Source organism: Stenella coeruleoalba (assembly GCF_951394435.1).
Source record: "Stenella coeruleoalba genome assembly, chromosome: 21".
NCBI classification, from domain to species: Eukaryota; Metazoa; Chordata; class Mammalia; order Artiodactyla; family Delphinidae; genus Stenella; species Stenella coeruleoalba.
In genome coordinates, this window is record NC_137167.1 from 21958282 (window position 1) to 21984860 (window position 26579).

Consider the following 26579-nt stretch of genomic DNA (forward strand, 5'->3'; position numbering starts at 1 on the left):
CCTTATTCTGAGTTTGGCAGATTGCATCCTCAAGGTATCAATTTCTATGTTCTTCTGTCCCTCATATTTCCTGTGAACTCGTAGATCAACCTGAATTAGATTCAGGTTCAATTTTCGAGGCATGAGTACTTCACAGTAGGTACTTAGTGTCTGGTTGCCTGTTCCACTTTTAGTGATAATATTGATCAATGGTTTCTGGCATCGTCAGGCTGCTCCATTCCAGTTAAAGTTTTCCCCTTAACTTTTTATCTAACGGTTTTTGTTTTTTTTAATCTAATGGTTTTAAGAGCCTCTGTTTATCACTGCCCAGACACACTATTTCATTAAAGTTTGCAAAAAGCAAATTCTCAAATTCTGTCCTTCCTTCTGCATTTTATTTATTTATTTTCAGTTCATTGAGATATAATTGACATACAACACTGTCTACCCTTAAAATGTGCTACATAATGACTTGACCTACACATATTATGAAATAATCACCACAATCAGTTTAGTTAACATGCATTTCCTCATAGAGTTACAAAAAAGATTTTTTTTCCTTGTGACGAGAACTTTTAGGATCTACTCTCTAAGCAGCTCTTAAATGTACCATATAGCCGTGTTAACTATAGTCGCCACGCTGGACGTGGCATCCCTGGGCCTTATTGGTCTTATAACTGGAAGTTTGTCCTTTGACCCCTTCACCCAAATTCCCCAGCCTCCACCCCTGCCTCTGGCAGCCACAATTCACTTTCGGACCACCACTATTCATCCACGAATTTTTATTCTATAGAGTCCTTGTGTGGCCACCCATTGCACTCATTATTCTTTTTGCCCCTGAAATTGTCATGGTTTTGAGCGATAGGTGCTCTCCAATTGGCACGTGTGTCCTTTTGACACAACCCAAGATTGGCAGCCGCCTTACTTTCTGGCACAGCAAGAGGCCTCAGACCATGTTCTATGTTGCCTGTACTGCAGACTTGGTGCAGCGGCCCCAGTTATGTGCCTCCCAGGATTTGCTTGGCTACAGTTTCTGGCTTAGTGCTATTGAAGACCCTGCAAGAAGGCCAGACTGGCACCAAGCACAGACACAGAGAGACTTCAGTGAAGAAAGGCTCATTACGCTGCATCACCACCTCGGGGTGGAGGCCAGCCGCTGTAGTGCCCTCCCTCGCTGGGCTCCCTGCACAGGTGCTCCCTGCCCTCTGAGCCACCGCTGGCACGACCCCCGGGCACCTCACCTCACGCCTCAGACTGCACGTGTCCACCATCCCACCTGGACTTCTGAGGTCATCCCTAAAGGGCAGCTGCTCAGCTAGTGAGCCTCCAGGCTGCGGGCTGCAGACAGAGCCGCCAGAGCTTGCCTCTGCCCACCAGTGCGCTCCACGCGCAGGGCCTCTGTTACCCAGGCTGCCTGACGGGCCTCAGTGAGAGAGCCGGCAACCCAGGCCGACTCTGACCAATGAGAGACGGAAGCAGGGAAGGGGCCGGCAGATTCTTTACCCTACCTTCTCGCTGACACGGTTCCAAGAGGCAATGGCTCCGTGTAGCCTCTCAGAAGAAACCCCTCACGCCCAGGCAACCGGCTGTATTTCCCAGTAGAATGGCAGCAACTGGTGATACTCTGTCTTGTATTTGCTTTTTTCCTTTTCTGCTTCTCTTCCCTTTTATCTTCATTCTTGCTTCCCTGGGTTACAACACACACACACACACACACACACACACACACACACCAATAAAAAGTTAGCATTTAAGTTTTAATCATAAAAATATATTAATATTTTAATAAACATTAATTTTCAAGAACACACAGATATTCTTTAAAAGAAAACCTACAAAAGGTCATCACTACCACAATTTCAGTTTGAAAGACACCAGTTTCAAAGTCAGCGTCCTCCCAACCTTTGCGTTTGCATACCCTACACCTTGAATAGAAGAGCTAACAATATTTTTAACAGAAGGCTCACACTCCCAGGGAACCCTAATACGCTTAGCATAGCTACAAGATAACCTTCTATACACGCAAACTTCTAAATGAAGCTCAACGTCCAGGGCTCAGTAGGGTAACACTATAATTGGGCTGCTCTCCTTTTAAGGGACCCACCTAATTTTATAAATCAATTTATATACAATGTTCCTAATTTATTTATTGGTTTGCTGTGTTTTTAGCACTTGCTGACTGCTTTATAAGATAGACATAACGGACAATATCCCGCAGTGAGCAGCAAATTTACAAGAGAAACTCTCAGCTGGTGGGGCTTTGGGGGGGCTGCGGTCTCATGAAGATAACAGTAACTGTAGAAAGATTTTAAATAAATGAATGAATGAATAAATAAATAGATTCTCTGCCTCATATGTGGAAACTCCAGATTTACTAGGATGTGAGGCGAGGCCTGGAAAATTGTGCTTTTCGAAAGCTCTCCAGATTATTCCGATGTGCTGTAGAGGTTTTGAAACAACACTATATTTTCGCCTTCCTCCTGAAGGGAAAGGAAGGAAGTGGGTAAAGTTTTGAGACAATTACACCCACCCTCAATTATCCTCTTTTCTTGTCTCCAGTAAACAAAACAAAACAAAAAAAAATAAGAGGAAATTGGGCTTTGTGTGTAACCTCTGAAAGCCTATCCAAGCATTTTTACTGAATTCAAATCAAATCGAATTTTCCAGCCAAGTAAGTGAATCCGCATTCAGGAAAAAGGAAATACCTGGTATGCATGCTTACTGACACTACACGGCTTGATATCTGTGTCCATGTTTAAAATATAAGACTGAACCACAAATATTTTGAGCCACTTATTTCTGTTGTTTTGTTCTTTGAACCTGTGAGAATCTCAAAATGCCAGCTTCACTCATCGGCCACACACCTAAAGCTGCTGGACCCCATGAGTTGTCAAAACCCATTACTAATGGAAGCTCCTTCCTTTAAAAGATAGGCTTTATTGTGTTGTGATCTACTCCAAGCATAAAGGAAAGTATACAGACTAGTACTTCTGTGTCCCCATCATCTGGCTTTGTCCAATCTTGACATCTATTCCTCATTCCATGAAGAAACAAAACTTTACAGATACAGGTTCTTCATTCCTCACCATAATCATTCTTTTCACTCCCCTCTGACAGGTTACCACTCTTCTGAATTTAGAATTTATTATTTCATTCATATTTTAACAATTTCACTATGTATATGTCCATAAGTAATACAGGAGAGTATTTGGCATTTTCTAAAATTTATGTAAATTGCATTAGACTGCAGGTAGCCTGCTGCAGTATTTTTACCCTCATCATTGTTTTTAAGATTTATTTATCGACATAGACGGCATTTGTTCACTCAATTTAACTGTTATATTTTATCCCACTATCTGAAGATTCCACAATTTATTCATTCAATCTTTTTAATGAATATTTAGATCATTTCCAAATATTTAGATCATTTTCAAATATTTAGATCGTTACTATTTAAATAATGTCACAGTGAACGGATATGCATTAGTCAGCTTTTGCTGGGATAACAAACAACCCCCAAATCTCAAAGGCTTACAGCACACAACAATTTTCTCTCAGTGGGACTGTGGTTTGGCTACAGCTCTATTCTAAGACTGGAGCATGAGAGAGCAGAGGGAAAAACAGTGGGGGGTCTGTATTGCCTTGAGCATTATGCATTTCCTTTCCTGCTCTTCCAGCCAAAGCAAGAACAGCATCATGTCACCTGGGGACTTGTTAGACATGCAGATTCTCAGGCCTCAACCCAGATCTACTGAATCCAACACTCTGAGGGTAGGGTCCAGCTCTTAGCGGTTCCGACACCTGATAAAGTTTGAGATCCACCAGCACAGAAGAATAACGGGTTTACAGCAATAAACATCCCAGGATAAGTAAAGGGAGGACACAGGTGCTTCTTAGGCTAGGTAATTGGATATTTCTTAAACAATGGGTTTCTTTTACATTACAGAGGTAGATTATAAAGTACTGCAAATTGTATAAACTGAGGAACATGAAGAGAAACCACGAGATGCTACACTATTTATTGACATATTTATAAATAATCCTGACTGATGTAATAACTGAATATATTGCTGTTAATTTACTGGAAGATTCTACTTTGATTCATGTTTTTGTTTTATTATCACTGACCTTTGTGCGATCCCATTTTGTGAGGAAGTTCTTTGGGTCAGAGTACTACAACATTGGTCTCTAAATAAATACTTCTATCGGAGTTCATTTTCTGGCTAATTTGCATCCAAATGGCCCCATCTGAAACACTGATAATGGGGCTAAAGATAGTTTAAAGACCCAAATCTTTGGAAGAAAGCTTATTAGAGTTCGGCTCGAAGAGTTGTATTATGCTAGGAGATCGAATTTCCTATATAACAATTTTTTAATATATGCCTTTTAAAGATATAAAGCAGACTTTTAGATTATTGCTCAAATAAATAGAATTTGAATATGTTTTACCTCAGTTAATAGATAAATATATTTTTTAAAAGTTGAAACCTATACTTTAGGACTTGCTAAGTTTCAGACTTTGTTAGATTCTTATACAGGTTATTTCAATAACCTATTGGGGAAATATTATTATGTACATTTTTAGATAAGAAAACTCAGGCTCTGAGCTCTTAAGAAGTTTGTCCCTCATCAAAAATAGCAGCCTTATCTAGGTCTGTCTGGCTGCAAACCCCATGAGCTTTTCATTGTATCACTTGTATGCTTCAGCAAAACAATCTTTCCATAAACTTTCTACACGTGAATACTGGGTAGATGCATTGAAAAAGAAGTCTCTGCACGTGCAAAGGGGGCATATCTGCGCCTAAAGTAAAGTCAACTGGCAGGTAATTTCATAGAATGCATGAAACATTCACCACATTTTAAAGTGGGTATTTCAAATTAGCTTTCTACATTCGACTATGTAATCTCATCCCAAAATGAATTAGTGCCGCATGCCAAGATAATGGTCAGAGTGGCATGATTAGCTGGGAAAAAGCTGCTTCATGAACACAGCAAGTATTTGTGGTCGCTGTCCTGGAGGCCGTGCCTGCTTTCTTCCTTCTCAAGAAGCGTCAGGATCTGAGTCACTGCGTCCTAGGTATGCAGCCTGTGTGGGGCAGCAAAGTAAAGGTGATACTCAGTGGTCTAAACACTCTGATATTAATAAGACTTTTGCTCCTCTTTGAAACCTTCTCAGAGCTAGATGTGAAGCTGCTTAACCTTTACAGAATCAAGATTTAAAATAGAATGCAATATCAAATAGAAGTTGCCTATATAGTAGAATTCAAAAGCTAACTTTTTAATCCATCTCTGAAGAACATTAAACTTAAAAAAGAAAGAATTTAGTGCATCCTGAAGATTTTCAGAAATGGGTTGACTCGAATTGGTAAAATCTACTGAAAAGTTAGCCCTCTTCACAGAATCACTTATTGTATTTAAAACACGCACTAAAATAAAACCACTATTCATAAATAACTATTCAACTGGAAGTATCTGGACTTAAAGGGAATCCAGAATATATTCCCATTGCTAAACCTGTTCAAAATACATATACACAGTCTAAAGGCAAATTATGTATAATTTTACTTCACCAGGACATCTCAGAACTAGCACATTTCTAGGGAAATGGATGTTCAGCTATCTATCCTATATTTCAGACAAAATTTAGAGGCTTATCTCTTTGTTGCCTCTTCAGAGTGAATATAAACAGAGCAGAGATGACCGAGTACAAGTTCAAAAAAGGAAAACCCAAAAAACAGAGGTATAAACCAGTTATTTAGGCTTCTGTAGTCAAAGTATTCAACTCATTTCCAGAACCTTTCATTTCATATCCAAGCAAATATGATACCAGGGAGTCAGTGCTAAATGAAGCACGTGTAAATGCATTTAATGGCTGACTATTTAATCAAAGCGCACTTTACCTCAGAGAGTCATTAAGAGACTGGATAAAGGAGGCTTTCCAAAAAAAAAAAAATCAAGAAATGTTAAAAGTGAACAAATAGTAATTTTTATTAAACTAAAGACTAAGCAATGAGTTTTTGATAAGTGCTATGTTCTGTGCAATAAGCATTAAATATTGAAGCCTAAGAAGACCTTAATTCCTGGGAGCTGACCAGGTGGTAGTGGTAGCAGTCTTGGAATATAATGCTATAAATAATTTACGAGGTCATGACAAAGCTGTAGTTTTTCATAGGATCATTTTTAGTCCTTATCTGCGATGTAGAGAATTTTAGAGAACCGTTCCTTGAGCTCTAACATTCTCCCAAACACGGTTACGTCATCCACTTGCAACGTTGGCTTATCAGGTCTCAACAAAGCACTGAAAGTAGTAGGAGTAGCTGAGATCCTCTCAAGGACCCCCTCAAACAGTAAATCCTGCTGGAAGATAACTAGCATTTCTCTGCCCACTGTCACAGAGTTAGGTTTGGTAACCAATCCACAAAATTAACATAGTAAACCCTATTTCCCCAGTAACCTACCAAATTCTTTCTTGGACTCAAGCTACTAGACCCTGGTCTACCTTTGCCCTGTTACTGCAACTAGAGTAATTATCACACGCTGAAATTGTTTCTTCCTTTTTTGTTTTTTTCTCTCACTACCAAATTTAGAAAGGGTATGGCTTGTAGAGTTAGATGATGATCACAAACAAAAATTTCTTCAATAGGATCACTCAGTTCATTAATCTCCAATAAAGGAATCTATTTAGGGCATTGTTGATATAGCCTTGAGTCACTTAACGTAATGGTATAATGACCCCCTGAGACTGGCCCCACATTAAATTCATCTAGAGGAAAACTTTCCCCCCTACTTTTTAAGCTTCCCTCCTAAATTCTTCCACTCTACAGTGTGGGAGAATTCCATAAGTCTCAGTCATCTTAACTCAGATTGTGCTATGTCCTAAACAAGATTTCAGAAAATGAGACAAGAACTTGAAATGTGTGTTACCTGTCTCTGGTACCATCACCTCTCCCTCAACTTGCATTTGCAGTTAGGGCTGCTAAATAAAAGACATGGATTGGAAGATGCCTAATACCTTTCACTTGCCTCTCTACCCTTTTACACTCTGCTCTGTGCCCCAGAGATGGAATTGTGGGGATGGCGTCAAGGCCTCCCTTGCTCTCTTGTTCTCATTGGGTGCTCAGGTGGAAGATAGAGGGAGGGAGGCTACTGAGGTCAGGACATTTATTCTCCCGTTTCCCTCCCTGTACATTTACCTTGGACTGGCTGTGTTCTTCACTGACATGTAGTGGTCTCAAGGTGGTCAAACCTGACTCTTTCTTTCTGGGTTCTAATAACCCCTTCCTTCCTCCCTTCAGGCTGTGTTTTATTACAAAGCTATAGTAGTCGAAACAGTATGGCACTACCATAAAAACAGACACATAGGCCAACAGAAGAGAATAGAGAGCCCAGAAATAAACCCAAGGATATAGGGTCAACTAATTTTCAACAAGAGCACCAGGCATATATGATAGATAAAAGAGAGTCTCTCCAATAAATGGTGCTGTGAAAACTAGATAAACACATACAAAGAAAGAAATTGAACCCTTACCTTACGCTATATACAAAAATCAACTCAAAATGGAGTAAAGTCTTAAACATAAGTTCTTACTAAAACAGGTAAAACTCCTAGAAGAAAACACAGGGAAAAGTTCCTTGACATTGATCAGGGCAATGATTTTTTTGGCTATGACACCAAAAGCATAGGCAACAAAAGTGAAAATGAACAAAGACTATATCAAACTAAAAAGCTTCTGCTCATCAAGGAAAATAATCAACAAAATGAAAAGGCAACCTACAGAATAGGAGAAAATATTTGCAAGCTGTATATCTGATAAGGGGTTAATACCTAAGGCATATAAGGAACTCATAAAACTCAATAGCATAATAATAATAATAATCTGATGAAAAAAATGGACAGAGGACTTGAACAGACATTTTTTCCCAAAGAAGACGTACAGATGGCCAACAGATGAAAATATGCTCAGCACCACTAATCACCAGGGAAATGCAAGTCAAAACTGCAATGAAATATCACCTCACACTTGTTAGGAGCGTTATTACCAAAAAGACAAACGATAACAAATGCTGAAGAGGGTGTGGAGAAAAGGGAATCCGTGTGCACTGTTGGTGGGAATGTAAATTGGTACAGTCATTATGAAAAACAGTATGGAGGTTGCTCAAAAAATTAAAAATAGAATGACCATATGATCCAGTCATCCTTCTTCTGGGTATATATTCAAGGGAAATGAAATCAGTACCTTAGCTATGTTCATTACAGCATTATTCACCATAGCCAGGGTATGAAAACAAATTCAGCAGATAAAGAAATTGTGGTACATATAATGGAATATTACTCAGCCTTTAGCAAGAAAGAGACCCTGCCATTTGTAATGGATGAACCTGGAGGACATTATGGTAAGCAAAATAAGCCTGGCACAGAAAGTAAAATACTGCATGATCTCACTTGTATGTGGAGTCTAGAAAAGTCAAAATTATGGAAGCAGAGAATAGAATGATGGCTCTCAGGAGTGGGGAGGTGGGGGAAATGGGGAGATATTTGTCAAAGGAGATAAAGGTCAAAGTTTCAGTTATGTAGGATGAATAAGTTCTAGAGAACTTATGTACAGCATGGTGTCTACAGCGAATAATACTGTAATACTGGAAATTTGCTAAGAACCTAGATCCTGGGAGGTGCTCTCACCAGACACAAGAAAAGATAATTACTCTGTGAAGACATGGAGATGTTAATTAGCTTGATCGTAGTAATCATTTTACTACATATATGTATATCAAAGCATCACGTTATACACCTTAAGGAGCTAAAATTTTTATTTGGAGCATAAATATGATCTTCAAGATGCTGCATTGTGAGTTCCTTTTGCTAACGGTTCTCATGCTTTAACACATATAGAATCACCTGAAGGGCTTCTTGAAACAGGTTACTCCGCCCACCTCCAGAGTTTTGGACTCAGTAGGCCTTGGGTGGGTGATCTTTGCATTTCTAACAAGTTCCCAGGTAAGGCTGGAGCTGCTGGTCTGAGACGGCACTTTGAGAATCACTGCTCTATACTGACACCTTTGTTTACAGGGAATATAGGCAAGTAGTGTAGGGTAATAGCTGCCAGGAAACCACGCCTAGGATTGCCAACAGCTGGTTTGAGAGAGATAATTAATAGGCCTGCTTGTATCAGTTAGGGTCCCAGATGGAAACAGATGGCACGCTTAAAATAGGATAATTCCCCACAGCCAAGAAGCGACTGTGCAAACCTTATTAGGCCCTGGGGTTTTGCAGTGAAGACCTAAGCCTACATGTACAAGATTGAACTCTGCCCACATTCACACACACTCATTTAGAACAGCTGACACAAGCTCAGGTTGCACACTAGTGTTGAGGCCCGGGGAGGTATCCTAGTGTACACTCTGAAACTTCGATTTTTTTTTTTTTTCTCTAAGAGCACCTGGCTGCCTTGCCGTGCTCATCCCACTAAGTCATCCTTACTCAAAGCATGACTCTCAGGACTTTAAGTATCTGGGAAAGCTTTGGTGATGCATCAGACTTTCATCCGAGCAGTCTTATCTCCCTTCCTCTCCTCTATGGCCCATTTCCCTTTTGCCTGCTATAACAGCTATTCTCACTTCCACATCTATGCAGAGGGTTATTTTATTTCTTTCTATTCCTGTGTGTGAGGTTATATCCATTCTTGCTACCCTCCATCTCTTCAGATACCTGTCGCAAGGATATTCAACAGACAGGCTGACAGCTTGAGGTTATGGGTGATCTCTGCGTAGCCCTAATTATTATAGCATTCTTTTTACTTTTAGTTTTGTTTTGATATTAAATATTTTTAATAGTAGTATATTAAAAAAGAACTTCTGTAACATATTTTTAATTAATAAGCACGAATGAATACAACCAACTAGGGACCAATTCCCCATCTCAGGACCAGAATATTCTTGTACCAGCATACATCTCCCTATCCCATCACCAGCCTCCTCTCTCCAAGTAACCACTATCCCTTTTTAAAAAATGAATATGCTACATCTTATGTATATTTCCATAAGTAACATACTGTTTAGTGTTGCTGGACTTTGAGCAAACTTTCTGCAATTTCTATTTCTTACTCCATATTATATTTCTAAAAATCACTCAGGGGAATACCCGAGTGGTCCAGTGCTTAGGACTCCACACTTCCACTGAAGTGGGCCCAGGTTCCATCCTTGGTAGGGGAACTAAGATCCCACATGCTGTGCTGCATGGGATCATTCATGTTGTTACATGTAACAATGGTACATTCACTGGCCCTGTGTAAATTTATAGTGTGAAGATGATGCAATTTATTTATTCATTCCCTTCTTGCTGGACATTTGTGTGTTTTCTAGGTTTTGTTTTCAATGAACAAAGTGGGTGTGAATTTTCTTATACATATCTCCTGGTCTACACGTTTCCCTCTTGGGCATGTGAAACCTAGTCGTAGAATTGCTGAGTACGTACAGATCCATCTTCGCAAGGTAATACCTAACTGTTTTCCAAAGTAGTTGCACCAATTTACAGCCTTACCAGTATGGTATGAGTTCTTGTTGAGCCATATCTTTACCACATCTCATATGATCGGACATGTTCATTTTTGCCAATATGGTTTGTGTATCGGGTGTTACATTGGGGTTTTAACTTTTGTTTGTCTAATAACGAATGAAAGTATCTCTTCTTATATACTGTATCAGTTTCTTACGGCTGCTGTAACAAATTACCACACACTGGGTGGCTTGAAACCGCAAAAATGTTTTGTCTCACAGTTCTGGAAGCCAGAAGTCCCAAATCGAAGTGTTGGCAGAGCTGTGCTCCTTCTGAAAGCCCTCAGGAAGAATCCTTCTGTGCATCTTCTGATTTCTGGTGGCACAAGCATTCCTTGGCTTGTGGCTGCATGACTCCAATCTCTACCTTTGCCTTCATATAGCCTTTTAGCTCTGCGGGTCTCTCACCTGAATGACTCTCACAAGTATGCTTGTCGTTGGATTTAGGGCCTACCTGAATAATCCAGGATGATCGTATTTCGAGATTCTTAATTTAATTACATCTGCAAAGACCCTTTTTTCCAAAAACGTCAAATTCACAGGTTTTAAAGATTAGGACATGGACATTTAAGGATTAGGACATGGGGTGGGGCACAATTTAACCCATTACAAAAATAATCACCATTCATACTTCCTTTGCCTGAAACACAGGTGCATGGGTTTCTTTTATTCCATTTTTTTATTGAAAGTTTCCTATTTTTCTATTGAGCCTTTTCCTTATTGATTTGTAGAACTTCTTTACATTAAAGATACTCATTTTTTGTCAATTATATTTGTTACATAAGTATTCTCCCAGTCTGTGGCTTACATTTTTACTTCTCAACATGGTGTCTTTTGATAAGCAGAGGTTCTTAATTTTTATGTAATTAAATTTGTCAATCTTTTCTTTCATGGCTAGAACATTTTGTCTTATGTAGTAAACCCTCCCATAGCCCCAGATAAATTATTTTATTATATTTTCTTCTAAATATTTTAACCACTGGGGGACTTCCCTGGCAGTCCAGTGGTTAAGACTCCAAGCTCCCACTGCAGGGGGCACAGGTTCGATCCCCGGTCAGGGAACTAAGCTCCCATATGTCACGTGGCAAGGCCAAAAATAACCAAAAAACAAAAAAAAACCATTGGCCTTACAGCCTTACATCTTTCATTCATCAAGAGAAACTTTTTGTGTCTAGTATGAGATAAGGATCCACTTTTACTTTTTTCCATGACCGGGGGATAGCCAGCTCTCCTTCATCCTGTTTTGATCCGCAGCCGCAACATTTATCTTACAATAACGTGACTGCAAGATTGTGGATGAAAGACATAATCTGACATGACATAGGAACTTATGATATTGCCAACATTTAAGTGACAATCAGCTATATTGCAAAGCACAATTCAACGGATATCATTTAGAAAGAATAAGAAAATCCAGTTCAACATTCCTACTTTAACAGGGTAATATACATGACATCCTACAAACCTTAACTGATACAATTGTATATACACTGCAGTATATCTTTAGTCAGGTTTAACTGTCACTGCAAGTAATTAAGAGTAGTTGCTTTGCATTTGGGGTTACATATTTACCAAATGACATCACTGAATAAAGTGGTGTCAAGAAACACCCAGGTTATTAACTCTCTCTCACCCGCCAGGTGGATGAATCAGCAGTGCCCTGTGTAGTCTGGGTAACCGCAGGCACAGTTGGTTCATTGCATGCCCCTTCAATTAATCATACAAATCAGCCAACTGTGTGGGACAGTCAATTGAATCCGTAATTTCATGTCTAATAAATTTCACAGGTACACACAAAAGTAAATCTCCCTGAGGTCTCAGAAAACCCAGTTTCACAAAATGTATTGCCCTTTTTTCACACAAGGAAGGAAATAACTGCTTAATTTAACTCAATCCATCATCTCCACATCACATAAATAACACAAGTCTTCCTTTAAAAAAGTCACAATTGGAGAAGAAAACATGATCCTGATATTTATGCACTGCGCTCTTTTTGACTCTGTTTTGAAATAGTCATTTGTGGGTTTAGACACCCGTTTGGACACCCGTTGTGGGTTTAGACACCCGTTTGGACACCCGTTGTGTCCAAAACGGTACCATTAGCCACCTATGACTATATACATTTAAATGAATTAAAATAAAATTCCGGTCCTCATTTTGCACTAGCTACATGCCAAGCACTCAACAGCACCACACAGGAGAGCGCGGAGAGAACACTTCCATCTGCACATAAAGTTCTTCTAGATAGTGCTTTTCTAGACACTTTCTTCCACTCTATTCATTTGGCTCTAAATGTCGTACTTTAAGGTTTACCAAGTGTTTTCTGATCCATGCTTTTACTGAGTCCTCACTGTATTATTGGTAGAAAGGCATTATTCAGAGGGTCTTTATCTACTGTTAACAATTCCCCCCAAAACTTAGCAGCTTAAAATAACATTAATTATCTCAAAGAGTTTCTGAGGGTGGGGAATCTAGAAGCAGCTTAGCTGGTCGATCTGGCTCAGGGTCCCTCAGGAGGCTGCAATGAGATGCGTGCTGGGGCTGCAGTCAGCTGAAGGCTTGTGGAGGCCTCACTCAGGTGGCTGTTGGAAGAAGCCTTCAGTTCCTTCTTCATGTGGGCTTTTGACTTGTCCCAGAGCAAGTAATGGGAAAGACAGAGACAGAGACGGAGAGAGAGGGGGAGGTCAGGAAGGGAGATCACTGTCTTGTATAACCTAATCTCAGAGGTGACATACCACCACTTCTGGCTCGTCCTACTGTTAAACTGACACTGGTTGGTTTAAGCTATGGGAGGAGATAACACAAAGGTGTGAATGGCAGGAGTTGGCCATCACTGGGCCCATCTTAGAATTCAGCCAATCACACTGCTGTTTAAGAAGCTCAGTAACTCGTCAAGCTCACACAGTCAGTAAACATTAGAGAACATTAGAGGTAGAAAGCTCGTCTAAACCCTCTGACTTTTAACTCCTTTCTTCCACAGTACCCTGCCTTCACCCATCTATGTGTCACCTCAACCTCCTTAAACAGTTCGGCTTTTTTATAAACCAATGACACAGACTAATGATGACGACTAACGTTAACAGCTGAGATTCAGAGGGTCTCAGATGCTTGATTAATACTAACACTTGCTCCTCTTCTTTTCTTTGCTTTCTCAGGGAAAAAAAAAAAAAAAACAATTACAGAAGAGTAGAAAGAACAGGAGCCTGCTACTGACAAGCACTCTCTCCTTGACCAAACTCTAGACAGGCTCCTTGAAGCCCCTTGACCTTGATCTTGGTGTCCATCCTTGTCGGGCCTCATCGCCCAATTGTAGCAAGAACCCTGTTCAGCTGGTTTCACCAGGATTCCCCACCCTGGATATCTGACAAAATGCCTTTTCTCTCAGCATCCCCCAGGTAACATCTGATCACCCTGGCCTGCCTTCAGCAAGAATCCCGTCAGGTCGGCTTAGCCAGATTCCCCTTTTGCCCCTGATGTTCTCCTCTTAGTACTTTTCTATCCATTGACGCTCACCTTGCTCCTTGTATAAATCCTCACTGTTCCTTGCTGCATTCGAAGTTGTCTCTCTTTCCTGCTGCAAAAATGCCACCTCTGCAGACCCTACACCTATCATAATGGTCCTGATTAAAGTCTGCCTTAGTGTTTAACAAGTGTCATGAATAATTTTTTTCAATGCTACTCCAGAATAAACATCAAGTGGAGGGGAAGAAATAAGAGGAAGATTCCTTCGTTCTTTGTCTCTCCTACACCTAACCACACAGAAGAGACTTTACAAATTGTTGCTCAGGAAAGCGCCAGGGGCAAACTATCTTCCTTCCTAAACATACAAAACAACAAAGCTGACTTATACAGCACCTTATCTTCAACCATAGCACATCCGTTTTTGGTTTTGTTTTTTTACAGATCCATCCTCACTTTTTTTAACATCTTTTTTGCAGTATAATTGCTTTACAATGTTGTGTTAGTTTCTGCTGTATAACAAAGTGAATCAGCTATACATGTACATATATCCCTATATCTCCTCCCTCTTGTGTCTCCCTCCCACCCTCCCTATCCCACCCCTCTAGGTGGTCACAAAGCACCGAGCTGATCTCCCTGTGCTATGTGGCTGCTTCCCTCTAGCTATCGGTTTTACATTTGGTAGTGTATATATGTCCATGCCACTCTCTCACTTCGTCCCAGCTTATCCTTCCCCCTCCCTGTGCCCTCAAATCTATTCTCTACATCTGCGTCTTTATTCCTGTCCTGCCCCTAGGTTCTTCAGAACCATCTCTTTTTTTTTTTTTTTAGATTCCATATATATGTGTTAGCATACGGTATTTGTTTTTCTCTTTCTGACTTACTTCACTCTGTATGACAGACTCTAGGTCCATCCACCTCACTACAAATAACTCAATTTCGTTTCTTTTTATGGCTGAGTAATATTCCATTGTGTATATGTGCCACATCTTCTTTATTGATTCATCTGTCAATGGACACTTAGGTTGCTTCCATGTCCTGGCTGTTGTAAATAGAGCTGCAATGAACATTGTGGTACATGACTCTTTTTGAATTACGGTTTTCTCAGGGTATGTGCCGAGTAGTGGGATTGCTGGGTCGTATGGTAGTTCTATTTTTAGTTTTTTAAGGAACATCCATATTGTTCTCCATGGTGGCTGTATCAATTTACATTCCTACCAACAGTGCAAGAGGGCTCCCTTTTCTCCACACCATCTGCAGCTTTTATTGTTTGTAGATTTTTTGATGATGGCCATTCTGACTGTTGTGAGGTGATACCTCATTGTAGTTTTGATCTGCATTTCTCTAATGATTAGTGATGTTGAGCATCCTTTAAAGTGTTTGTTGGCAATCTGTATACCTTCTTTGGAGAAATGTCTATTTAGGTCTTCTGCCCATTTTTGCATTGGGTTGTTTGTTTTTTTTGATATTGAGCTGCATGAGCCGGTTGTAAATTTTGGAGATTAATCCTCTGTCAGTTGCTTCATTTGCAAATATTTTTTCCCATTCTGAGGGTTGCCTTTTCATCTTGTTTATGTTTTCCTTTGCTGTGCAAAAGATTTTAAGTTTCAATATCTAGAAATATTTTTGGACACTGGAGAGGAAAGAACAGTAGGAATGAAGAAGAATCTTTTAGTTGAACAGATAAAATTTCAAATTTTTATTTTTGTCTTCATTATGGTAGACAAATGGGCAGTTTGCAAGACTGAATCATTTTGCATCTAAAAACTTCTTTTTCACCATTAAAGGAAAACTCCAAGAGTCCTTCCATTTTGTCAGTAGAGTCAGTCTCAATTCCTATTGACCAATAAGTTGAGGAGGTACATCCATTTATCTTTTCTTTCAAATAATTCCTTGTACATTTAAAGAAGGATGACCTAGCTGTGGGAGATGATGTCAGGTACAAATAAGCCAAATCCTGACACGATCCAGCTTAAGTAAGATGAAAACTTATGCTCTCCCATTAAAAGAAGGGTTGCGTTGGGATGGCCTTCAGAGATAGTTGATTCAACCTCATTGAGAACCCTCACCTGCCTTCCCAGGTTTAGGCCTCATCCTCCGCAAGTAAGATGGTGGTAACAGTCCCAGGCATGACCTCCTGACCTGACAGTGTCCATAGGGAGACATAATGTCTCTTGTGGATCTTCCTTAGGAGGCAGGAAATTTTTTTCCAGAGGCCTCCAGTAAACATCCTCTAATATCTCATTGGCTACAATTGGCCCACATGTTCATGACAAATGGGTACAGAACTACCATGATGGGCTTAAATAGATCATCTGTTAGAGAAAGGAGGCTGGGGGACTATCATAATTCTTGTTTCCCGAATGGGGTCCTCTTAGACTCTATATCAGATTAGTTTTTATGACCAAAAAAATTCTACCAGGAAAAGGGATAGTATCTTAACAGTAAAAAAAGTATAGATAGAGGGAATTTCCCATCTCGTCATATGGAAAAGTATAAATTAAAGAGAGAAAGGAGAATTGGAGAGATAAAGCAACCCTAGTGGTTCCAGACCAGGAAAAGGAAACAGAGTATAAATTGAAATGCTGATCATGAAATCCTATGAGATAGTCCTTGTCAGAATACAGTGAGAATCATTGGTGTGTATTTTTCTGCTGTTCAGACTAAACAAGTTAAAAGTCAGACAATGATTTCAAATTGAAAAGAAATGTGTTTCGGAGTACGCATATCTACCTAGGAAAATAGGTAAGCCAAACAAGTAATGAATGTATTACATATCTATTACAAGACACAATCAGTGGTGTTCTCCCTCTGTGATTAAAGGACCCACTTTTAAACAATTTTTTATCCATATTTGGTGAAGCTGCTAGAAAGGACCATCTTTCTCCAGCCATCATTTGATAGTTTTTGATACCTTACTCCTCTTAGGTTGCTTCTTAAACCACAATACTGCTGACAAAGGCCTTGGTTCATAAAGGGTGCAAATGAGGTATAGGGTATAAGGAGCTGGTGTATTATATTGACAAGCATGTTGGCTATGAAGACAGTCAGCCCTGAGTTTCAGTCCAAAATGTGACCCAACATGAGTTATCTAATCTACCTCAACCTCACTGTTTCATCTAGAACATGGAGGTAGGGTATAATTGCTAATACCCTGTAGAATTTAGTAAGAAATCCATGAGATGATGCATATAAAGAAGTTGGAACTGAGGCTAGGTTATAATTGGCATTAAACCCATGTTATTTATTACTGTTGGTTCTACAAAGCCTCATAACTGAGAGGGAGTGGTAGGGTGAGAAATAGTGAGTAAATTTGAGGAGCATAATGATACCGTATTTGTTATCTTCATTCTTTACTATATCTCTCACAACAGGTGAGGCAGTTTGTTTGCTTGTTTGTTTGAGATCACTTTAGAAATGCACATTTATAAAGGAAAGTGAGACTCCCAAAATTCAGTAATATCCAAGTACATTAGATTTTATGTGGCAAAGAGTCAAACCAGATTTATTGACCTTGAGTCTAATGTTCTTTTTACTGCCTTTATTGAAAAAGTATTTCAACAGATTCTGCATGATTCATCGCTTACTGCTCAGAAAGGTAGACGTGGAATCCTTCAATCCCCGAGCTGGGAATGCATCACAAGCATGATACTTATCCAGCAGAATCTGTTTCCAAACCACATGGGGATGTTGATGTTACATTTGTAGGGACAGAAGGTCCAAACCAGCCTTTTTCACTATGTATGTATGCCAGAAATGAAGGTAAACTTTATTTTTTATTTATTTATTTTTTTAGTAGTTAGCCATTCCGCATAATGCCTCCAAATATTTTCCCGATTGGCACTGGCATCTGAAATTTCACCATTAGAATAAAATTTTATGATTAAGGTTTAGCCTTAAGAAAGCCCTTGTTACAATGCACTTGGAAGGGACCAGGGAAATGAACATATTCATACCCATAGTTAACAACTACTGATTCTTACCAGATTGACTAGTTGTCTGTTCTAATGGCTCTCTTGGTGAGTACAAGCAATCCCGAAGGAGAGCTGTATTTAAATGCAAAGGATAAAATAATTCCAAAGTATGGAGAAGTGGAGACAGCTGAACAGTGCCTCATCTTCAGGAAGTGTAGGGGAAAAGGGGATGTAGGAGATGAGAAAGCAGTTAAAAGGAACAGAGAGGGTGGGATGACAGAAGTCAGTCAGCCTACTTAGAATTATTTAGTCCTAGGACTATTCTTAAAAATGTTTTAGAAATCTCTTCTGCTTTAAATTGAGTGATTCCCCCTGGTTTTCGTAGTCAGCAATGATTGAAAACAACGGAAAGGCCATGTTAAGCCATGTTAATATTTCTTAATCACCAAACACACCTAACTCATTAAATTTTGAGTCCTTTATAGTTTCACTTGGCATATTGTTGTTGGTACTTGATAAATATTTGTGAAATGAGTGAATCCTTCTGTGATTCTGTTTTTTTTTTTTAACTTTGGAATTGACTCAGTGTTGGATGCATGGAAATTGTAATATAATGCTTGATGTAGCCTTCCAAAAACAATAGCAAAGTCTGTAACAGCATTGTCCTACAGAACTCTGTCATGATAAAAATGTTCTTTCATCGGCCCTGAACAATATAGCAGCCACTAGTCACAAGTGGATACCGAGTACTTCAAATGTAGCTAGTGAGACCAAGGAACTGGCTTTTAATTTACTTAGCCACTTGTGGCTAGTGGCTACCTATGGTATTGGACGGTGCAGGTCTAGAGGTTTTATTAAAAATGTTCTGCCCCTTTCACTTTGTTTTTTTTTAAAGCAGCTATTTCTATTAATACCATCAATTATTATATATAAGTTCCTCTTGTTTGTATTTTTTTCTTTTTCTATTGGAAATAATTTGACTTACCTATGATAACGCTAAAGGTGAGTACAGCAAACCAGACTGACTTGCACGGCAGCATCTGGGGGAACTTATGTGTATTATTTATAAAAAACTTACAATCTGCAGTCAATTTCTAATTTCAACTATTGACATAAAAGGAGCGAGCCTGTGTAGATGAGATAGTGAAGCATGAGAGGTCTGTCCTCTGCACTAACAGGCTGGCCTTTCAAGTCAGTCTGTCCTTTTATTTCCTCCTCCCTCAGGAATCTGGCACCTTCTGGGTGCCCTCCTCTCCTTTCCATAACAAAATTATTTGGGATAACCTCCTTGTAACTCTTCCTAATTGTATAGATGAGAAAACAGACACTGCAAAGAACCAGGGAGGGTAAGACAAGGACTATTGATGAACTCCTATGTGCTTACTAGACACTGTATATGATGCTGGGGAAAAGTGTCTCCTTGAGCATTGCCTCCCTGGCAAATAAATATTTTTGAATGGAAATACACACACATTTTTACAAGGTGAAACAGACGAGGAAACTGAAATTTAGAGAAGTTATATGACTTCCTTAAGGCTAAGCACATCCAATGCTCCAACACAATCTTCTTTTCTCTTAACTGTTTAACTCCTTGCCATGTTTCCTGCGTCCTAGGGGTTTTGCTCTTTGCCTTCCAGAGATAACAGCCAGCTAAACTGACCGCTAGATTTACATCAACGGCTGCAAAGGTATTAACAGAACCCGCTCCAGCCCCCTGCCCTTTTCCAGGGAATTTTAATGCTAACCTTCTGGGGACAGTGTCAACTCACAGAAATGGCTCCCTGGGAATTTCACGCTGTTGAGGAGATTTTATTTTGGTATTTTAGCGGCGTTAAAAATATATACATATTCCAGAGCAGATTTTTTCCTGGAGTCCGGACGCTTACGTAGAAAGGACGTATTCACTTACAAATTCCACTTCAACAGCGTTTGCATCTGTCTTAGTCTACAGCACGAGTAGCCGACTGATTTGTGTACTGGCCCCCATCACTACGGATGACTTGTAGGAAACATTAGAAACTGGCTCCTCCTCCACCTCTCCCTCCACCCCTTGGATCCTTGTACGCTTCAGAGTACGGTCTAAAAACGTAGGCGCTTTTGGAGAGGATTTGAACATTAAAATATGGCTCCGTGATTTTCAACACAAAGACCGCAAACAGCGCTAGAGCACGAGAAGTATTTAAAATAGATCACATCCTAAAGTTGGAGGGCTACAAAGTACAAGTCGTCCAGGCTAGTCCGCAGAGACTGTTCGTGCTTCCGCCCTGCAACAACCCGGCAGGCGACACGTCGCGACGAATTTCAGCTGCAGAAGAGGAAGAGCATCACCTGCAGTTCGAGGCGTGGGAAACGCGGCCGGAGGGGGGCTTGCGAGAAAGCCAGCCGGAGAGGTGCGCGCCGCGGGGCCGCCCCGGCGCCGAGTGCGAGGAACGCCGGCGCTTGGCGGAGCCCGGGAGACGCGGCGGGGTGGAGAGGGGCAGACGCTTCACTGTCGGGACCGCAGCGGCCGCAGAGACCGCTGCGGCAGGAGAGCCGGCCGAGCTTCCGAGCTCGCGGCCGCTACTGTCCAGGAGGCGGACCCCGCGGGAGAATCCCGTCCAGGCGGCGGGGCTGGGGGCTAGGCGGGGCGCTGACGTCACCTCCCCTCCCCCACCTCCTCCAGGCGGGAGGGAGTGGGGAAAGAGGCAGTGATCCGCCGCAGCTCCCGGCCGCAACTCCTAAACTCGGCGGCTCGCTGCCCGGACATGTCCTGACAAACTTGGTTTCTCTTCGGCCCTCTCTCTAGCCCTCGCGCACTCTCATTTCGCCTCCTTTTGCTGCTCAAGTTTCCCCCAGGACGGAAGCCTCCGGAGATGCGGCCACCTGGGCGGCGCGGGCGGATCGCACTCTCGTTGGCGACATGCTGAAGATCCGAGGGAAGCAAAGTTGGTACTTCATACACGGCTTGTAACAAATATCCAAATCGCGTGGCGATTACGGACCTGCCGGGACTTTAAAGCAGAACATCGAGGACTCGGCTGGACGGGTGAGTTCTTTCTTGAGTGCAAGTCTTTCCGTATTTAAGTTTAAACGTTAATGAAATTGCGTGGGGTGTTTGACTAGTACAGGGAAGCGTGTGCATCCTACCGGCTTTCCGCTCGGCGAGCTGCACACCCGCCCTGGCTGTGCTTGACTCGGGAATGAAAGATCAGTATGCATAGGTTTTGGAATTCATAAAATACTTACAAAGCACTGTTCAAAAGAACTTGAAAAGCTATGCTGTTTGTGCATTATTTCAAATGTAACTTATTATAGAAATGGTGCCCAGGGAGGGCGCATTGGGTGCCGCGTGATCTGCAGTGGCGCAGCGCCCTCTAGTCCGGGCACCCGGCAAAGCGCGCGCTCTCCGCACGGACCGCGAACTTGGACCTGCCGGGCGCTCTTGGGACGTGGACGTGAGGTCCGTCGCCGTCACCCTAGCCTTCACTTACCACCCACTCCGGCCCATTCTATAGCTAATATACAAATACCAGCTTGGGTGGACTGGATGCAGAGGCAGTGCTGGCGGAAAGCTTTTTTTGTTTTCGGGAACCCATCCCCCTCATTTTCTAGAGCCTTTGGGTACTGGGTTAGGGAGGATCGACTATTGAGAGGACAAACGTGGAGCTTGTACTACATTTCTTGTTCATGTGAAGGTAATTAGCTGGTAGCAAAAAGGCACCTCTGTTTCGTTCCGTTGAGGCTAAAGGATCAGTAAAAACGTGGCAGCACCGGACTCTGAAATCTCGATCTCTGGCTCTCGGCTGTTCCTCTGGCGACGAAGTGCAACTTCTTTCAGGCAATTAGGTTTTCAGTGGACCTGGCAAACCGGGATTCCCAAACAGATGTTTTAGTCCAAGTAAGGGTTATTAGTTATTAGTGAATGGTAATTTTCTCCAGGAATTCTTTTGTGTCATTTTAAAAATCTTGTGATTTTACGTTATGGGATGGTGTCTTTTTACCTTTTACTGTTCTTCTCCTCCCCCGCCCCCCGCATCCCGCCCCAACAAACTGTTGGCGTTCGTGTGTGTTGTGTTTTGTTTAGAGTTAGAATTCGAAAACGGGCACAAACGAGTTGAGCTTGGAGACCAGGTAACCTACTTTCGAGGTGTTCCATGTATGAAACTGACCTGTAACTCCAGGAGCGCTTTGCCGTGGCCAAGTGTTTAAATGATGATGTTTGCTGGGTGTGTGAATTTCTGTGTATTCTAAATAACGCGCAGGGAATACACCACATACTCTTAGTGCTACGAATCAGCACACTCATTCTGCAGGCATTATTTTTCCTTCCCAGCCATGACCTTCTAGACACATTCCCCCCCCATCACCTTCTTTGAGATGGCATAAGAGGAGACTGCATTAACTTTGAAATAGAGAAATTCTCTCCTTAACCCTAGACTCCCTTACCCCCATTTGCCTCGTAGTTCTTCCAGCAGCCCCCTCCACCGGTTCCAGGGAAATCATCTCTCTTTGTCCTCACAGCGTTAACGTATTCGAGCTGCACAAACTTTCCGAGGTCAAGGCCGCCCTCTTCTCCCGGCTGTTTCCCAGCGCCCGGGAGCACTCCGGGCTGCGCTGAGCCGGCGCCTGGAGCTCTGCCCGCGCTGAGGACCGGCTCACAGCCCCGCGATGCCCGGACTGCGCGCTCCGGTGTGGGGGGAGTTCCCCGAATGGGCCGTCTGGACGCCCGGGGTTTCCCCTTCTCCCTGCGGAACTTGTAGTTTCACGTCAGACTGCGTTCACAGCCTGCGGGGTGTACTTACCGCGTGGGAAAGCGCACGAGACGGCACCGCTGCCTTTTGTCCCGCAGACCTGGGAGTCGGGGGTGTCCGCCGGCGGAGGCCGGCGTTGGGGTTCGTAACCACGGCTGGAGAGGTTCCGGGGTCTAACCAGCTCTGCGCAAAGAGGTCGCGAAGGAAGCGTTTTCACTTTCCCGGGATTTTAGTGTACTGTAGATTGAAAAAGGAAGTAGGTTCCGATCTAACTGCATTCCTTTTGAGACCTTTTGGAAGATTTTATTCCACCAAGCAATTGCAGACCTACAGCCAAGGCATTCAAATTCAGATTTAGGAATTCCCTGAAGGTTCCCGTGAATCTAAAGTAGGAGGCGTGGGAAGCTTTTTCTTTAGTCCTTCGCTCTTTTTTTTCTTTTTTTTTTTAAGCTAAGTTAATGTTCCCCCTTTCCTAGTAGGGAGCATTCCCTGTTAATTACCTGCACAAATCTGTGTGCTGGCCATAACTAACCTCGGCACTAGAGCGAGCCCCAATCTGTTCCTCGCGGTGTCGCTAGGTCATCCTGGGCACTCGCTGGTCTCCTAGAAAGGAGTTGGCTGCTGTAGCTGCTGGGAGATCCCTGACCCTTGGCGGGGCGTCGTAACCCGGCCCCGCGGACTGGGATTCCGGCTGCCAGGAAAAGTCGGGTCGAGTTTCTGCGCGGGAGAAAAGAGCGCCGGCGCGAGCGGGCGTGGCTGCGAGCGGAGGGATATGTCCCGCGCCGGGTGCGTGAAGCGCCGGGTGCGTGAGACGCCGGGGTTGCACCGGCCGGGCTCGGAGTGGGGCTCGCGGGTGGCGGGGCTCTGCCTCAGAGCGGGGCGCAAGGAAAGCGAGGGCGGGCCGCAGATACCATGCGGCCCTGCGGAGCCAGTGAGGCCCCGGACCGACCCGGACCCCGCTCGGGGGCGCGCTGAGGCGGCGAGGTGCGCGCCCCCGAGAGCGCCGCCGCCGCCGCCGCCGCCGCCGCTTCGGGCTAACTTTGCTGTAAGTTTGAAGGAAACCAGTTGGGGCTTGAGGGCGGTGGGCGAGGGGCGCAGCGGCGCACTCGGTGCCATTGCGCGGCCGAGCCGAAGCCGTATGTGCCCGCGGGACGAGCAACTTGCTGCTGCCGGGTGGCGGGCTTCCGGCTCGTTGGGAGCTTGCCCCTCACTGTCCAGCCCAGGACCGAGCGCCCCCCGGCGCTCTGGGGACGGGATGGAAAGAAAGAGACCCGCCGGACGGTGGTGGTGCCGAGGCCCCTGCCCACTTGGAAAGTTCAGGGCAGGCCCTGGATTCGGGTGGGTGGGCGGAGGCGGATGGGCGGGAGCGGTTAAGGCGCGACGTGACCCGAATGGTAATTACCTACCCGACTGCTGCTGCGAGCTGGCAGCGGCCCCGGCTGCACCGGCTCTGGCCCCGGAGCCATTGCTGGAAATCAAAGCGGCAGCCGCGGCGCGGGGTTCCCGGCGGCCTCTGGGCGAGAACTTCCGCCTCGCCCGGAGCTCGGAAACTTCACACGCGCGTTCCACTTTCTTCTCTCCGGTAACACGCGTGCCTGTTAAAGACTTATCTGATCTCGCTCCGCGGCTAATTTCTTGCGATTTGTGAGATATTCACAGCGTTGGTGTGATGAAAGGAGAGGCCAGCTGCTAAGGGATGGGATCTTTGAAATGGAGTCACCGAGTTCTTTTAGATGTTTTGTACCCTGAAGGAGTGCTGTCCTGAGGTTTGAGTTGTAACTGGTTGAATGTAGTTAAGCATAGGTGAGTGATAAATATCGGGGCTAAACACTTGCAACTGTGCTATCCGTTTGTTTCTTTTTTGGAAGAGAAACTTCTAAGATCTTTTTTTTTTTTAAGAGATTCTGGTTCTTCAGTGCTTTTTCTTTCTCTAAGTGCTTTCCTCTAGGAAGTTAACTTTCTGTTGTCTCTAAGAATTTTTTTGTTCCCACTGATGTGAATTGCGGGACTTTGAAAACAAGGACGCAATTGTATGCGTTAGGAAAGTAAACTCATAAATATTTTCTGTGCAGTTAGAGGTTTTTTTTTTCCTTCATGTGTCTGAACTATGATTTCATTAAATAGCTTTTGTTAAGCAACTCCTATTTACAGTGACTGAAATCGGAAGATTTAAAAGGCAAATGATCTTCAGTTATTTATGTATCTTTCACAAAAGCAGATTCTTGAGGCGTCATACATTCAGAGATAGGTTTCAATAGTTTAAGATAGCTGCACGTGTTAAAACTAGGTGATGGTGATGTTTTTTTCATATTACTCTTAGCGTTGTGGTTATCCAGCACATCGAGTTACTGCAGTTACTCAGAGTGTGTTTCTCCAGGTATATAGGTTAATTCTGATGTTTGGCTTTGTGTTTTAGGACAGCTCTCTGGTTCCACAAGTGGAATTATTATCCCCCTTTCTTTTCTATATACTTAAGCTTTAAGATGGGTGTAAAAGTGCTTAAAACATTACATAATTTTTAAAAACAACGATGAATATAACTCAATTATGTCAAACATGGCATTTAACACGTTCATAGTAGGGTTTGATTTGAATAAAGTGTGCATTTGTGTACCCATTACTTGAAAAATGAATATCTTAAATGAACTAAATTCTTTGTCACTCTGAAAGGAAGTGAAATTCTTAGAGGACTTCATAAAAATCTTTCAGGCCACCTGCATATCTATTCATTTGTATCTTTTAATTAGTCACTAGAAGTACACCTAGTGGTTTTGCACAATGTTAGTAGACCATTTAAATCCATGTTATGGTCAGGTGCCAAAAGAGGAATCTAAAACTTATATGCAAACTACTACTGTTTTCTTCCCCCTGATCCCATGCCTTCCTAGTGTATGTCTTTAGGCTTAGCTCTCAAGTTGTCTCCGAAGTAGTCATTTCTTTGAACGCTAGAAGTGAAAGGGATGTTACAGATTATTTTAACTCCTTTAACAAGTCTACTGCCACCTGTTTTCCACCCAAGTTTTGCAGATTTTACATAGACTCAGTAAACTAAATCAAATTCAATGCATTATTGTTGCATTAAATGTTGTCTCCATGGCCTAATTTGTGGCCTAAAGGACTTGATTTAATAGCAGGAAGCCATAAGGCCAGGTGTCTGTTTAATCTTTATGAGTGGGAAACTGCAGCAGGTAAGCTTTCTTTTGACCAAATTATATAGTTGATGAAGCCAAACTGTGTCTTTTTGTCTCACCTAATTGTTTAATTTGCAAGTGTTAGTTTGTCCTTAGGCACTGGTAAGGAGTTTTTGAAATGAGCGATGCAGGCAATTCATTTAACCAAGATCAGAAAGTTGCATTTTTTTCTCTCCTCAGGTCTGGGAGGAACTTTTTATTTCAAAAATGTATTCAGTCAGATGAGGAATCTGTATATTTCACATAATAAAGTTTTTTTAAAAAATGATCTTTCTTTTCCTTAAGTCCCAGATTTAAATATATTGCCAAAATTCTTGCTTAATTCCAAAGGTTTATTATTTATGTGGAGATAAATCTATAATTAAATGTCTTCTATAGACCACTTAGGAAAATCGGTAATTATTTAATTCTTATCTTTGTAGAATATTCAAGCATAAAGCTTCATAGTAAGCTCTGTAGTAGGGACGCTGATCTGGCATCGCCTGTAGCCACTTTGGAAGTATTTTGAGGTGGTTGATGACCTCTTTTTGAGCTGCTGGAAATTAGAGCCTTCTGCAGGGCACCCATCGGCAGTGTTGTTACTGGCCTAGTGGTTGCGCCTGGATTTTTTGTTAAGTTTACAACGATGGATGTATTGTTTTCCCATGTTATCCCTCCTTATCCCCCACTCCCTCCCACCCATCAGTCCTGCCTTCCGTTCTCCATTGCTAATCCTCATCTATCTGTCCATTCATGCACCCAACAACTGTGGATCT

At 42.4% G+C, this 26579-nt stretch overlaps 1 protein-coding gene and 1 long non-coding RNA gene across 3 annotated transcripts in view; one reads left to right on the forward strand and one right to left on the reverse strand.

Annotated features, from left to right (window-relative positions):
- Nucleotides 1-1414: 1414 nt before the first annotated feature.
- Nucleotides 1415-24648, reverse strand: LOC307179741. The gene is made up of 3 exons (XR_013825535.1): nucleotides 24040-24648; nucleotides 22685-22870; nucleotides 1415-1666 (listed from the first exon to the last, which is right to left on the reverse strand). It is a non-coding gene; the product is annotated as an uncharacterized lncRNA (long non-coding RNA).
- Nucleotides 23177-26579, forward strand: part of FAT1 (FAT atypical cadherin 1) — a 117394-nt gene continuing 113991 nt past the window's right edge. For both annotated transcript variants that reach the window (XM_079909288.1, XM_079909289.1), the window contains exon 1: nucleotides 23177-23678. The gene's annotated coding sequence lies outside the window, so the exon portion shown is untranslated. The remainder of the gene's footprint in view (nucleotides 23679-26579) is intronic.